The 14,454-nt window shown below is 46.7% G+C and overlaps 1 pseudogene; it reads right to left on the bottom strand.

Annotated features, from left to right (window-relative positions):
* Positions 1-295: 295 nt before the first annotated feature.
* LOC118498324 lies at positions 296-13,829 on the bottom strand (annotated as a pseudogene).
* Between the last annotated feature and the right edge of the window lie 625 nt (positions 13,830-14,454).

The raw sequence follows: 14,454 nt of genomic DNA, 5'->3' as shown, positions 1-14,454 counted from the left end.
GTTTTGAGAGGGAATTCCTGCTTCCAAGCAAAAACCTCTTCTTTCCTGCCCAGACATACACCTTTCCCTGAAGCCCAGTCATTCTGTCTTCCACAAAAGAGGTAGTCTGTGCTCATACTGACTTCCCCTAACTGTATCTCTCACACAGCAATGCACAGCTGTGCACTCAGTATTGAGGCTGCTCAGCTCCACGTAGGCTGAGCCTGTGAAATTGTCTGCCATCGTGGTGACTCTGACCTGGAACTTCTGTGCATAGTTTCTGTCACTATCTCCAGTGTAAAACTGTCCTATCCACTCAAGACCCTTTTGGGGGAGCCTGTCGAAACCAGTTCACAGTAGTCTGTGAACGTGTACCCAGAGCCTTGTAGGAGACCTTCACTGAGTCCTCAGGTTTCCTCACCTCACCCCCAGACTGCACCAGCTGCACCTTGGAGTAGACTCCTGTGGAGAAGAGACAAGAGTGGGTGGAAATCTGCTGGGTTGGTCCATCCTCAACTCAGATACTGGGGAGCCTCTTACCTGTAGCCAATGCCTGAGCAAGAGGGCTCTCTATCTCCAGCCCATGGTGAGGGGCTGTGCAGTCAGGACTTATGTAGGGGAGGATGTGGCTGTTTGTGATGCTGTGAGGGCACAGGCAGATGGACATTTAACACAATAAATAAACAAGCAGAAAAGAAACAGACACATAGACCCTGAGAACAGACTAGGGGTTTCTAGGGGAGGAGGAAATTTGGGAGACTGGGTGAAAAAGGCAAAGGGTTTAAGAAATAAAAGTCATCAGTACAGATTATTCACAGGGATGTAAAGTACTTCACAGCCAAATATATCGTGGATACGGTGTGTGGTGCCAGGTGGGTATGAGATCTATAGGACCATCACATCACAAGTTGTACAAATGTCTGACCGCTTTGCCGTAGATTAGAAGTGTTACAGAACAGACCTGTGGGTAGAATGATATACTATTATAAATGAACCCCTCCTCTGCTCCTGGGATGCCCCCACACCCTGTAGTAGGTTTTCCTTTCTGGCCACCAGGGAATGAAGTCTCTAAATGCCAGAGATTGGTGGAAAGGAAAGGGATTATTTATTCAAAAATTATACAGACTTAGAGTAATGACTGAATGTCTTCATTAAAATACTAACATCATTTAGAATACACACAGTTGCACACAGTCCTTCCTTCTCCCTATTCCCAGTCTGGGGTACCATGTCACAGGAAAAGAAGTAGAAGTCCCTGTCTCAGGTAGCCCCTCCATTCCCAGCACCATCAGCTGTGTTGCTGCTGTGATCCCGAGTCAATCCAAAAGCATGTAGCATCTTCTCATGGCCCACCAACAAGAGTCCTCTCACCCCTTTTCTTCCAAGCAAGGTCTTTCCTTCTTCCTAAGCCATGTGACAAATGGATGCATGCCAAAGCCTCATGGTCCCCACTATGGATGGCTGCCATGCCTGGGTTTAAATCCCAGCACCAATATCCCTCTACAGCCCCATTTCTGACTCCTCTAACAATCAGTTACATCTTCCAGCACCCCCATATCTGTCCAGTTTTTCTGGGCTGCCATAGTAAGTCTGGTTAGGCATGACCCCATGGCATGGAGCCATTCAGTTCCAAGCTCTCACCCAGGTACTATAACCAGAGAGAGTTGCCTCATGGGTTGAAGTGCCTCCCAACTCCCTGGCTCTAAGCATGACCACAGGTATTTAATATATCCATGAAACCAGTTAAAAATTATAGATATAGTAAATGACCATACCAGCAGTTAATTGCCAAACTGTTGTTATGAAGAACAACTCTTAATGGCCCTGTTCCATATGTCCCATGCCCCAGTTCAGATTTGTGAGGGCGAGGACATGTACATTTTTTCAATGTTTCCTGGATACCCTGAGTTCTGGAACCTTTACCAATCCATCTTTAGGGGGCCTCTGGCTTTACCCTGTTACAGAAGCTCATATAGAATGACATAGAATGTCAACAGGAATTTAAAGAGGAACAAGGAAATTATCTGAAATTTCAGGGAGGCTAAGAAAACAGTTTAGATCACAGTGTGACAGGCATAAAACATAGCTGAATTCACAATGCTGCTAACATGTGTCATCTTTATTGGGGAAATGCAGAAAGCCCTCTCAGTTTACTAGAAACCCCCACTGAGAACCACAGCCTAGTATTTGCTAGTGGATCATCCCTCAGTAAACACACTGTGAACTGCTAACCAGGACTTAATGTAATAATCTGACTTGATGAAGGGCCTTCCCTGTTCCTCCTAGATGTTTCAACTCTGTGCATGATAAACACCCCGTGTCCCCTTTGGGTGTGTGTTAGGTCAGAGCCACTCAAGAAACCAGACAGATGCAGCAAGCTAAGGAACAGGGTTTATTAGCAAGAATAAGAGGAAAAGGGGAGCCACCTTAGGGAAGTTCAGACTTGCAGGGGAAAGTGGAGAAAGTGGGGTCGACCAAGGAAGGTCACGGCTCATGGGGAAAAGTGGGGCCAGGCAAGGGAGGTTGGGGAGCCAACCAATGGAGGTTAAGCATCATGGGAGAAAGTGGAGAAAGTTCAGGGAACCTAGGAAGGTTGGGGAGCCAACCAAGGGAGGTTAAGACTCACTCAGCTGTTGTTAAGGCAGGGTTTTTAAGCACAAAAATCCATGAAGGGTAACTGGTTAAGATGTCAGAGTCCGGTTGGCTAGAGGTGGTTGCTGGGTGCCATTTCTGCTGACCATTGTTCTTGATACATCTTGTCAGATTCAAGTTAGAGCTGCATCCTGTTATGCTGGATAGGCTCACCGCAGACCCTAATCTTTGCTGGGCATCTGTTTGTCCTGGGTAGAGACAGCAGGCAGTTTCCCAGGCAGACATTTCCCCAGGCTAGTTTCCCACCATATAAAATACTGTATGGTTTTCACACTGTACAAGTTTTCATTCCTCCAAAGCCTACTTACATCTGGCAGTGTGTGTGTGTGTGTGTGTGTGTGTGTGTGTGTGTGCGCGCGCGCGCGCGCACGCATGGTCAGTTCAGACAACCACACCAAGCTGCCATGTATTCCTCTAACTCTGTGTGGCGCCACCTACACTTAGTGCTGTGAGCATGATTCCAAGTCAATGACCATGGTCACTTAGTGTCTCTGTTCTCTGAAACTGGGTTCATACACGTCTGGTTCCTGCTGTTGAACAGGAGGCATCCTCCTGCTGGCTGGCATAGACACTGAGCTGTGTGGGAATGGACTGACTGTCAGGTCCAGCAGAGCCTCTGGTTAGACTCAGACAACGTGGCTCAGAAGGTCTGATGATTCTTTGGAACTGGGCATGAGAGTGCCTGAAGGAAATTCTGCCTTGTCCACATAAGAATAGTTTCTTCTTTTAAAACAGAGTTTTCTCACTCAGAGATTTCAGAGATGAGAGCATAATTAGGAATCCAGAGAATCCCCTAAAGGAAGAGGAAACCAGACAGAAAAACAGCACAAATATCCAAATGAACCCGCTGTTTGAATGATCCTTGTGTTCAGGGATGCTGAGTGGCCCCCCGTGGTCACAGCCTTGGCCATTTACAAGAGGCCCTATCTGGTAACAGTGAGTATCCAGACCTCTATACTTTCCACTGGCCAGCCCTAGTCCCCTGACCCTAATCCAGAGGAGAGTGGGGCATGCTCAGTGATGTTGGCACACCCCTTTGCTCAAATGAGCACATGAATGAGTGTTTATATCTAGCATTACCTACTCTCCTGAGCTAAATACACCTGTGGACTCAGTCAACAATTTAATGAAAAAGGTTGTGTATCATTGTGCATCATCTGTGATGTGATCCTGGATCATCTGGGGTGAATCAGGTTCACCTGCAACTGTCACAGACACCTGGCATTAAAGTCTGTTGGGCCCAGGATCACTATCCTGAACTCACACAGCCCCTGTTCTGCCCCATCTGTTGCCAGCCGCACTTCCTCTCTTCCCCACAGCTGCAGAAGCTAAACTCTCTGGAGACCTCAGGTCTGCTTCTTTGTAATGCAGCTACACAGCCCAGAACATGCCCACCTAACTCAAGGATGGAAGTCCACCTGGGAGACACAATTCAAAAACCCAAATCTGTGTGTATTGCTGGCACATTCACAACACCTAATGAAACCAAAAGAGATCACAGAAGAATCAGGGCCACTTGGCACTCCAATATCCCCAACCTCTCTCAGGCTCCAAAGGAAAAAATGTTCCCCTCACTCCAGTGAGGTCTATCCAGGACAGTGGGATCAAATATCCAACCCATGCCATACTGGTTTGCCTTGAAAGTATAGGACTAGGACAAGGCAATCCTAGGAATTCAGTAGGTGGGGGTGGAGTGTTGTCAATGAACCCGAGGTGGGCAACACTTGTATTCTTTCTCAAGCAACACACTCAAGATTCCCTGTGGTTCTCTGCCCACAGTCTTTCAATAGAGTAAAGAGCCCCAGAAAGTCACTGCTGGTTGAATCCGGCATACCACTCCTCCAGCCTTGAGCTGCTTTGAGGTCTCTCCAGGAGTCACAGATCCTGGTGTTGTAACAATGGGGGTTCTCCATCCCTGGGACGCTGCATTCTGAGTTTCCCACGTGAACAGAATAAACACAAATTCCCATCACCAAGTGCTACATGGACTCCCATTTCCATCTCTGTTGCTGTGGATTGGGGACCCCTACATGAGCTGAAAGTCCACAATGCCAGGCAGAGGGAGCCCTGTGCCACAGTGGTCCTAGGTCTTCTCAGTTTCTGTAGTTATGGGAGGGAGTTCACCATTCCTTGTCTCCTCTCACCTCCTATACTCCTGTTTTTGTATTTTCAGACCAGCTACATTTCAACTGTTTTTACAAGCTTCTTGCTCTGGTCAGAGCATGTGGATGGAGAGTCAAGTTTTCTTATCAGCTAATGTTTCTCTAACATGTAATTCCATCTTTCAACAAAGGTGGACTCGGTGTTTTTTTTTGTTTGTTTTTTTTTTGTTTTTTGTATTCTGTGTCTTGGAGGGAGAGAGGCCCATGGAACAATGAATCCTGTGGGTAATGCTTCTGTCCTATGTAACTGACCTTGCCACATTGGATGTTTAGGAAATAGAATTCATCATCTGCCTGTCTGCACCACCAACAGAGGTGGGGTCTTCTAAGGAGAGAAATGAAAGCAAGATCAGGCTTGGAGCTTGTGGGAGACAAGAGGAACCCTCAGAGCCTGGCAGGAAACACCATCCCCTCGTGTTTTCCTGTCCTGCAGATGTGGGGCCCTGATGACACCCATCCAGGTTCTTGTTAAAGAGCCCCTGGGATGTGTCTCTGTGTCATCCATGCACAGTAGCCTGTGGCTATGTCTGCAGAGCCCATGCTGGTCATTATGAGAACCACGTGTTTTTTTCAGCTGTCTTTGGAGACTGTGACCCTGAACTTCAGAGATGGGTTACAGTACTTATCATCATCCCACCAAGCATCTCTGAGCCACCCCAGTGTGTTCCCAGAGGGCTGACAGATCCACCTGACATCTGTACCAGTAGTTCTCAGTGAGAAGCCAGAGAAGGAGCAGGTCAGCATGAGGATCTGGGAGATTCTTATCAGCCCAGGGCCAGGCTTATGCATGGTGACATGAGACAGAAACTCTTCAGAGAAAGGACAAGAGGAAGTGAAGCCACTTGAAGATCAAGGTAGGCATATTTTCACCCTGGAGACTGTCCCTGACAGGCACACTAAAGGAAAGGATGGACAGAAGCAAGAGAGTGGACCACAGTGTGTCCATGGGGTGCACAAGTGTCAAAACCCTGGTCCTGTGCCAAGATTTTCAATCCAGCAAGGGTGGTGTTAGGTGAGATTTGCATTCACTCCCATGGTCTTGACCCTTATGGGCACTCAGGACTCTGAAGCAGGGGAGCGAGTCTGTGCAGGAGAATCAGTGAGATCTGAGCTGTGGGTCCCATATTTACTCTTCCTGGGGATAGCACCAATCAGAACCTGGACCCACAGGGCACAAAGCCCTCAGAAGTGCCCTGAGCTGTGGATGAGGCAAGGTGGTGAGACCCCATCCACCAGAGAGCATCCTGTCCTGTGTGTTCATGCATGGCATCTTTCTGTGTGGTTCCTGTCCTAGAGGGGTGGGCTTGGAGGACTGGAGAGACAGGCGTGGTCCTGGGCAAGAGCAGCAGCCAATTTGCCTTCTGTCTTAACATTTCTGAGACTGAGACAAGGAAGGCTGGACTGTGAAGGTGAGCAAGGTCAATGGACAAGTCATCTGTTCTCACTGTATGAGCAAGTGTAAGTTGACAACACTGTCAGCCCTACATGTGAGTCCCATTGGAACATGCTAGGGACACAGGGTCTTTTCTTGCTTCACAGTCAGCCCAGGAGAAACAACAACCTCCTGTGACCCAGGACAGGCTCTGGATAGCTGCAGGGGACACACACAGCTGACAGCACTGGTGATGGTCCCCTTTCCTGTACTCCCTTTGACTTCCTGATCCACATGGATCCCTATACTGCATGATATAATGTGCAGACACCAGGAATTTTGAGATCAGTACAGTGCCATGTATGCACCTCCATTTGGCCACCCTGTGCTCCATGATTTGTGAGAGTTAGCCCTTCTGTACTGTTTGCATTAAATATGATGATTCCCTTTCTGGCAGTGGTGTTGTGAAACCAAAGTTGTGCTATGTGTACAATTGTGGTTCACATGGCATTTCTTGTGAGTTTGGGTGGGAAATAGGATGGACTGGCAGTATGATCACACTACTGCACATCCCATTGCTCTCAGGGTCAGAGGGGAGACTGCGGGTGATCTGCAAATGGGCTGAGAATGACCCATTAACCATGTGTGCACCTCGCTGCCCTTTCTCAGAGAAGTCCCAGTGACAAAAACCTTATGTCCTGGGCTCAACTCATGTTTCTGAATCTTGGAAAGGATAAGATGAACCTACATTTGTCTACAAACTCAATTTATATAAGGAAGGAAGTTTGCTTTGCAACACCCACATATCAACACATATATATCCATGGACTCATGCACACTTCATTCAGATGTGCATTTTAGTTCAAATTGTCCAAGGAATGTAGTAGAGTTGTGTGCAACAGTGCAAACAAAATCTACACCCATCGGGTACCACTCTGTGTGGTTTCAGAGATTGTAGTCCCATGAGAGCAAGCTCTGAAAGAGGTTAGTAAGTTTCCCTGGAAAACCAGGTCATAAGGCAGGTGGCAGGCATGACTCAATTCTAACACCAAGGGTCCCCTGGGAATCAGGGCTGAAATGTACATTTTTGTTCTTTGAAGCTGGTTCTGCTCAGCGATAAGCCCTCTTGGTATACCCTAGATATTTGAGTTCAAGGCATAAGGGGTGAAGCTCCGTACCTCATCTGGCATCTGCATGTCACACAGACCCCAACCTGAAAAGAATTATGTTACTTTAATTGTTATCTATAGATAGTGTTAGTTTTTATGTCTACAGCCTTTGGACATCGATTGATAAGCTATGCACATGTGATGTGTCCCTCTGCACTTCCCAATCCTAATAAAAGCTGTGTAGGAGAAGGTCTTGGGTCATTCTCCACTAAGGGGAATAGCCACCCCCTTTCCCTTTGGAGCAACAAGATTGAGGCTGGAATGACTCTTTATTTCCATCTACAGAGACCTCCTGGGAACCTAGCTTGCTGAGGTTCCCCTTACCCCACACACTATCAAATCCTTCTGCAAAAGAAAAGCTTCATCTAAGTATTGAAATTAAATGGAAGCCCGATGTAAGTTCATGCAATGTGTGGTCATTTAAACCCTTCATTATGATTTTAATGACTTGCATTTAATTTTCTGCCAAAGTGCTCCTGCTAGGATGTCCTGTATCATATCAAATGCAAGCAGTGAGAATGAATATCATTGTCTTACTCCTGATCTTAGAGAAAAAGCTTCCATTTTTCACGACTGAAAATGATGTTATCTATGGGATTTTATACATAGTGTTTCTTTTTTAATATCTGGGAGTTTCCTTCTAGGTGTGTGTGTGTGTGTGTGTGTGTGTGTGTGTGTGTGTTGAGTGTTTTCCTTGTCAGAAGAGTGTGTTAGATTTTGTCAATTTTTGATCCATTTATTGAACACTTGATGTGGAAAGGGCAGTATCACCAAAAATGGTGCCAGGTTCACTGGATATGCATGTGCAGGGAATGAAACAAACCCCTATCATGTTCCACACAGAAAATAAATGTCAAAAATGGATTAAACATCTGACTATAAGACCTAAAAGTGCAGAATCCTGTGAACAAAGTATTGAAATGATATGATTGAACTACATTCATCAATAATTTATTCAATATGAGATAAAAACACAGTAAAGAAAAAGAAACGGACAAATTTGGTTCCACTAAACTGAACCTCCCATGTGCGTGAAAAGAGTATCTTCAACAAAGTGAAAGACAAGCTATGTGTGGGAAAAAGTTGCAAGTCATACATCTGATCATGCATTAACATCCAGAGTATAAAAAGAACTACAACTCAACATCAAATATCCAAATTAATGAAGAAAAATGTTTGAACATAAACAAGAGATTAGAAGGGATGGTAAGAATATGCAGCCACTGGAAACCTCTTCACTAGTAGTGGGAATATAAGTTGGTGCAGGTGCAAAGGAAGAACAATATGGATGTTCCTCAAAAAATTAAAAACAGGACTTCCAGCAAGATGCAGCCATAGGTGGACGCACCGTACCCCCACACACAACCACGGTTAGAACAACAACAATTTAGAGACAGAATAACACCCAGAACTGATAGAGAATTTATCTGAATGGAAGTCGGACAGCCAAGAAGTTGAAGTAGACCACTTCGTCCAGACCTGGAGCAGTGTTGGAGAGGAGCAGCCAGACGCATGTCACAGCTCATGGAGAACAGGGAGAACTGGGCACATAGGGCATCCGGGAGCATGTAAGGCATCTGGGGTGCACAAGATTGCAGTGGGTGGACCCTGAGTACACAAGTGGTAGCTGGTGGACCCAGTGAGATGGAGATTTTGAAACAGGGCAGAGCGTGCAACCCAGGATCCCAGAGAAGGGTCTGAGGTCCCAGGAGAATGGAACTACTGCTGTTGTTCCCTCCCGCCTCCGCCCCCACATACAACATCACAAGCTAATGACTGGGGTGCCCAGCCCTGGGGAACACCTAAGGCTCCACCTTTCACCATAACAGGAGAGACCAGACTACGAGAGAGAGAGAGAGAGGCATGTCTCAAACAGGAGAACAGATCAATGCCCCAGGACTCCTCATTTTAAGTGACCAAGAGACAGCCAATCTATCAGATGCACAGTTCAAAACACTGGTGATCAGGAAGCTCACAGAACTGGTTGATTTTGGGTGCAAATTAGATGACAAAAATGCAGGTTACCATAAAAGAGATGAAGGAAAATGCACGGAGAACCAACCCTCATTACCCAGAAATTTGACTCCCAAGTAGGTATCCAAAGGGAACAATGCAACTATAAATGATATATCTGTTGTCCCATGATGATTTTCACATTATATACAGCAGCCAAGACATGGATAAAGGAAGTATACATAATGGAATATTAGTTGCCACAAAAATAAGAAAATCTACCCCAACATATGTGAATCAGTGGATTGAGTGACAGCCTGTGAACCCAAGGATTGCCAGTTTGATTCCAGGTCAGGGCACATGCCTGGGTTCTTGGCCAGGTCCCCAATAACAGGCACACAAGAGGCAACACACACATTGATGTTTCTATCCTTCTCGTTCTCCCTTCATTACCCTTTCTCTAAAAATAAATAAAATCATTAAAAAAATTAAAATCCTACATTAATGACAATAGTAAATGAACCTTGAGGTTATGATGGTAGTCAAAGTAAATGAGATGCAGAAGGAAAAATACTGTGTGATTTCACTTGTATGTGGATTTAAAAAACATTAAGAAGATCATATTTGTGGTGAGCAAAAATGGGTTGGGCATGGCGAGGTTTGGGTGTGGATGATCTGATGGTATAAACTTCCAGCTGCAGGATAAGGAAGTCCTTGGGATTTAGTTGATGGCATGGTGAGTAGATTTAAAACTGCTCTATGGTGTGTGTGGAAGTTGATAATGAGAGTAGATCATAACATTTCTCAGTACAAGGAAACCCGCATTTACCTCCTTCTTCCTCTATATTCTTGTATTCCCTTCCCTTCTCTTCCTTTTTATTTATTTGTATCTGCATGAAATGATGGGAGTTAATCATCAGATATGTAAGTGCAATCATTACATTGTCCACCTTACCCTTATGCAGTGCGGAGTGAACACATCTGACCACACCGTCTCTCACAGACATGGAAGCACACAGCTGCTGGGATTCTGAAAGGGCTGTGTTTCTCTGGGCTTTATGTCTCCAAGGTTCAAGCATGTTTTTGCATCTGTCCACGTTCTCTTCTTTTTTAGGGGGGATGACATCTTGTGTAGTGGATGGAACAGATGTTGCTTATTGAGTATCCTATTTCATCTTTCATTTTCACAAGAGTTCAGTTGCTGTAAACAGGTGCTTTTGATGTTTTTTTTTTCCTGATCAGAAAGGGCTCAAGAAAGGAAGACAACAAACTTGCATGAATGAGGTTAACAGACAATCACAGGAAATGGACAGGAAGCACCTGTGACCAGAGGCTGTGCTGTTAGGAGAAACAATAATGATTTCCATAGTGTGCTTGTGGTCCCCTGTCATGGTCTCAGGTCTATCCTGGAAGGAGCAGGACGAGGTGAAATGGGAGGTGGAGACACAGCCTGTGTGATGAGGGCTGGGCTGATGCACCCGTGGGTCTGACAGGGACCAGGTCCACCTCCAGGTCACACCTGCCTCAGCCTGGACTCCCTGGAATGGGGACACACACCCCGCCTCTGCACTGTGACTCTGAGGGAATAACAGATCCTGAGAGAATGAAGTTCAGGGGAATTCAAGGAGCAAGGGTAATGTGAGGGTCACAGAGGGGTCTCAAAGTCAGTTTCAGTTCAAGGACAGCAAGCCTGAGACACAGGAGGAGCTCGTGTACCATGGGAGCTGGAATCGGAACAAAGCTCTTGTGGACACTACAGTTCCAAGGCCATCAGACAGGAGGGTCACATTGGTCCCCTGAAAGTCCTTGACAGTTGGGCAGTTCCCCCACATTAGGGAGGGCAATCTACCCACCCAGTCCACTAGTTTCAAACACAATCATGGAAACCCCCAGATAATGTTGAAACAAATATGACAACACTCACTTGTTGGGGACTGTGCTGCCTGATCTCAGGAAGCTGTAACCCCCTGTGACTTAGGCTGAGTGAAAGACCTCCAGACCAGGAGCCACTAAGGAGAAAAAACTTGTTTCCCTGGCATGAACACTGGCTGTTCTAATGCCTGGCTCCCTTTGCATGATCAGCAGTCAATGACGAGCAACAATTCTCTAAGAAAGAGAATGTATCTAAGAGAGATGTGATCACATGGGAATGTCCTAAGGGAAGAGGCTCGGGGCTATGGAAATGAAAGGGTGATGGGCATCAACCCCTGCCCCTTCAGCTTTATCAAAGCCTGAGTCCTTGTTTTTAGAAATAAGTGATCCAAGTCTCCTGGCTGCCTTTGTCTGTTGACTCAGGCCTGTGGGAATAGCATGGGTGGTGCAAGCCCAGACCAGAAATGAGGGACCACTGGGGTAATCAGGCCTGGGACATAGAATATGCAAGATCCTGTGAGATCTGTTTGCTGGAGGATGTTATTAGATTAGAATTTGAAGGCATAGACAGGAAACCAAAACTGCCCTTTGTGTTGTGTTACTCATTTAAAATGTTAAAACTCCAGTCTCTGCCCAGAATCACAGTGGGGGTTCTGTCTGCACCTTTGTAAGTCACCTACTTCTTTTGAGCTTTTCTGTCAGGCTGTGAATCCACAAACTAAGTCTGTATTCTCAATAAAAATCTGCTTGGGAATGGAGACAGGGTGCTCCCCACTAGAGAGAGTGGCCATTCTGCCCCTATTTCCCCACAGGACCTGGTTGTCTCTGTGTATGTTTTTCTCGTGTTTTGACAAGCATCCAGAACAGAGATGGATACTGCTAGCTGGTATCTTCCACACTCATTCCCAGTGAAACCTCTAAAATGACTGTTAAATGACCCAGGTATCCCACAATCTCAATAGATTCAGACAACCTTCCCCACACATCACCCTCACTAGTGTCTTGATCATCTTCCACTAGGAGATTCATCTGATGAATGAGGACTCAGGGGAAATGGCTGATGAAGATCACGGGGAGGCCTTATTGTGTTAGTTAATGACAAAGACCACAGCAAAACTCCACATAGTCCCTGGGTTCACACTTTGCGTCTCACGGAACAAATGTGAACTGCACTCCTATGAGACTGGATCCAGTGCAGGATGTCTAACGCAGGACTCTGGGACCCTCCAGAAGCTGCAGCTCATGGGAGGAGGTGGCTCCTTTGGTGAAGTGAGAAAAATCACAGACAGTGGAAAATGACACTCAAGATGTCTCATCCAGATCCCTGTCTAATCCCTGGTCTGTTCTTACCTGCTTGCTCATCGTCCCGGATGCTACACCCCAGTGTCTGATGACCTCCCTTTCCCTTATTATTGCTGTTGGTTGGTGGACTCAGGAGTCTGACCTCAGGTTTTGAGGCTGGATGTCTGGGACCTTTCAAGTCTCAACTTCCCCATCACCATCTGCCCTCATATGGATGTGGTGAGTTAAAAAAGCCTGAATGATTGCACTTTTGTCCCTGGTGGGAGAGTCAATCCACTCAAGCCCCAGCCCAACATGACATCCCTCACCCTCTGACCACAAAAGCACTGAGGCAAGCTCCTGGTCTGCCTCCTTGAACCCACTTTACCCCGGCTGGAGAGACCTGCCTGGCCCTCCTGAGACCTCAGTCAAGTCAGAACAGAACTTCATTAGATCCTTCAGTGTGTCAGCATCATCAGACTCCACATCTGAAGCCAATTTGGGAGGAACCACCCTCAGTTTACACAGGGACTGCAGCCAACCATGCTGTGTGCATGGTGCTGGGAGAGTGAGCACCCCCATAACCAGGTCTTTCTTCTGTCTTAGTACTGACCACTGCTCTGCTAGGTGGTGGCAGGGGAGTCCTGGTAGCTGACATTTGCTGCTGAGTTGTCTGGTCTGTTGGTGTCCTGATCCTGATTCTGGGGAAGATGCAGAAGCAGATGTCAGATGCTTTGACTGGTTGCTAGATATGTAAAGGGGAAAGCCAGACTATGGAGTAACCCAGGGCTTAGCCTCCACCTTCCCCTCCTCCTGTCTTGGATGCTTTGATATATGGGTCTTCAGCACCCCCTTGTGTCCTGAGTGCCCCCTGCAGCACAGCCCTGCTGTCACCTACAAGGAAGTTTGTGTGTGGGTTCACCCTGACTTCCCCTCACTATGTTTCTTGCACAGTAATACACAGCTGTGTCTGCGGTGGTCACAGAGCTCAGTTTCAGGGAGAACTGTTTCTTGGATGTGTCAGCAGTGATGGAGATTCGGCCCTGGAAAGCTGGGTTGTAACTTGTGCTCCCTGTCCAGTACCCCATCCACTCCAGCCCCTTCCCTGGAGATTGGCGGATCCAGTGCCAGTAGTAACTGCTGGTGACTGAGCCACCAGACACGGTGCAGGTGAGGGAGAGGGTCTGTGAGGGTTTCACCAGTCCTGGGCCCGACTCCTGCAGCTGCAACTAGGAAAGGACACCTGGGGACAAGGGACATCAGTTCCTGTCAATCATGTACAGTCACCACCATCCCAGAGACCTGTGTCATACACCTGAGACACTCACCCTGGGGGGTTGTCACCAGGCACAGGAGGAGACCCAGCAGCCACATCTTCTCTAGAGCACAGCTCTGCCTTCCCCAGAGACCTCTACCCTGTGTGAGGAGAGAGTGATGAGCCCCAAAGCCCAGGGGAGCTTTTAGCCTGGAGCTGGGGAGAAATTTGCATGTGAGGGACTCTGTTCTTATAAGTGGGGAGGCACTGAGTTAGGTTCCCCTCTGGGCATCTGTTCTCCTGACCACATGCCCTGTATGACCTTAGACAAGATGCCACATAGGTTGTGAGTCTCCCTGCAAATAGGTCTAGGATGGCCACACCCTTCTGCATGCAAAAGGAGATTTGGGATCTCATCTGTTTTCTTGTAGGTATTATAAGGGATTAGATTTTGTCCAAACTCTTAAACATAAAACATGAATGTATCCACAATTTGGAATAGCTTATAATCATAATTTTATGTTTAGTAATATGTTTGTTTCAGGTTAGTTATAAATAAGACCCTAATATAAAGGGCAATTTCTTCAGAGGCCCCATTTTCTGTAACTCAGATACCTCTGACCACTTTTATATGAGTAACTATAGAGACTGGGTGGGGCCCCTTGTTCCTTGTTCTGTGAGTGTTGCATTTATGTCCCAGGCTTTCTGTGCTAAGTGTCCATTAAGGCGCTGAGGCCCGCAGCAGAGAGCGCTCACAAA

Source organism: Phyllostomus discolor, chromosome 15, assembly GCF_004126475.2.
Source record: "Phyllostomus discolor isolate MPI-MPIP mPhyDis1 chromosome 15, mPhyDis1.pri.v3, whole genome shotgun sequence".
NCBI lineage: Eukaryota > Metazoa > Chordata > Mammalia > Chiroptera > Phyllostomidae > Phyllostomus > Phyllostomus discolor.
The sequence above is the reverse complement of the archived record's forward strand: the minus strand, read 5'-3'. Positions and strand labels throughout refer to the sequence as shown.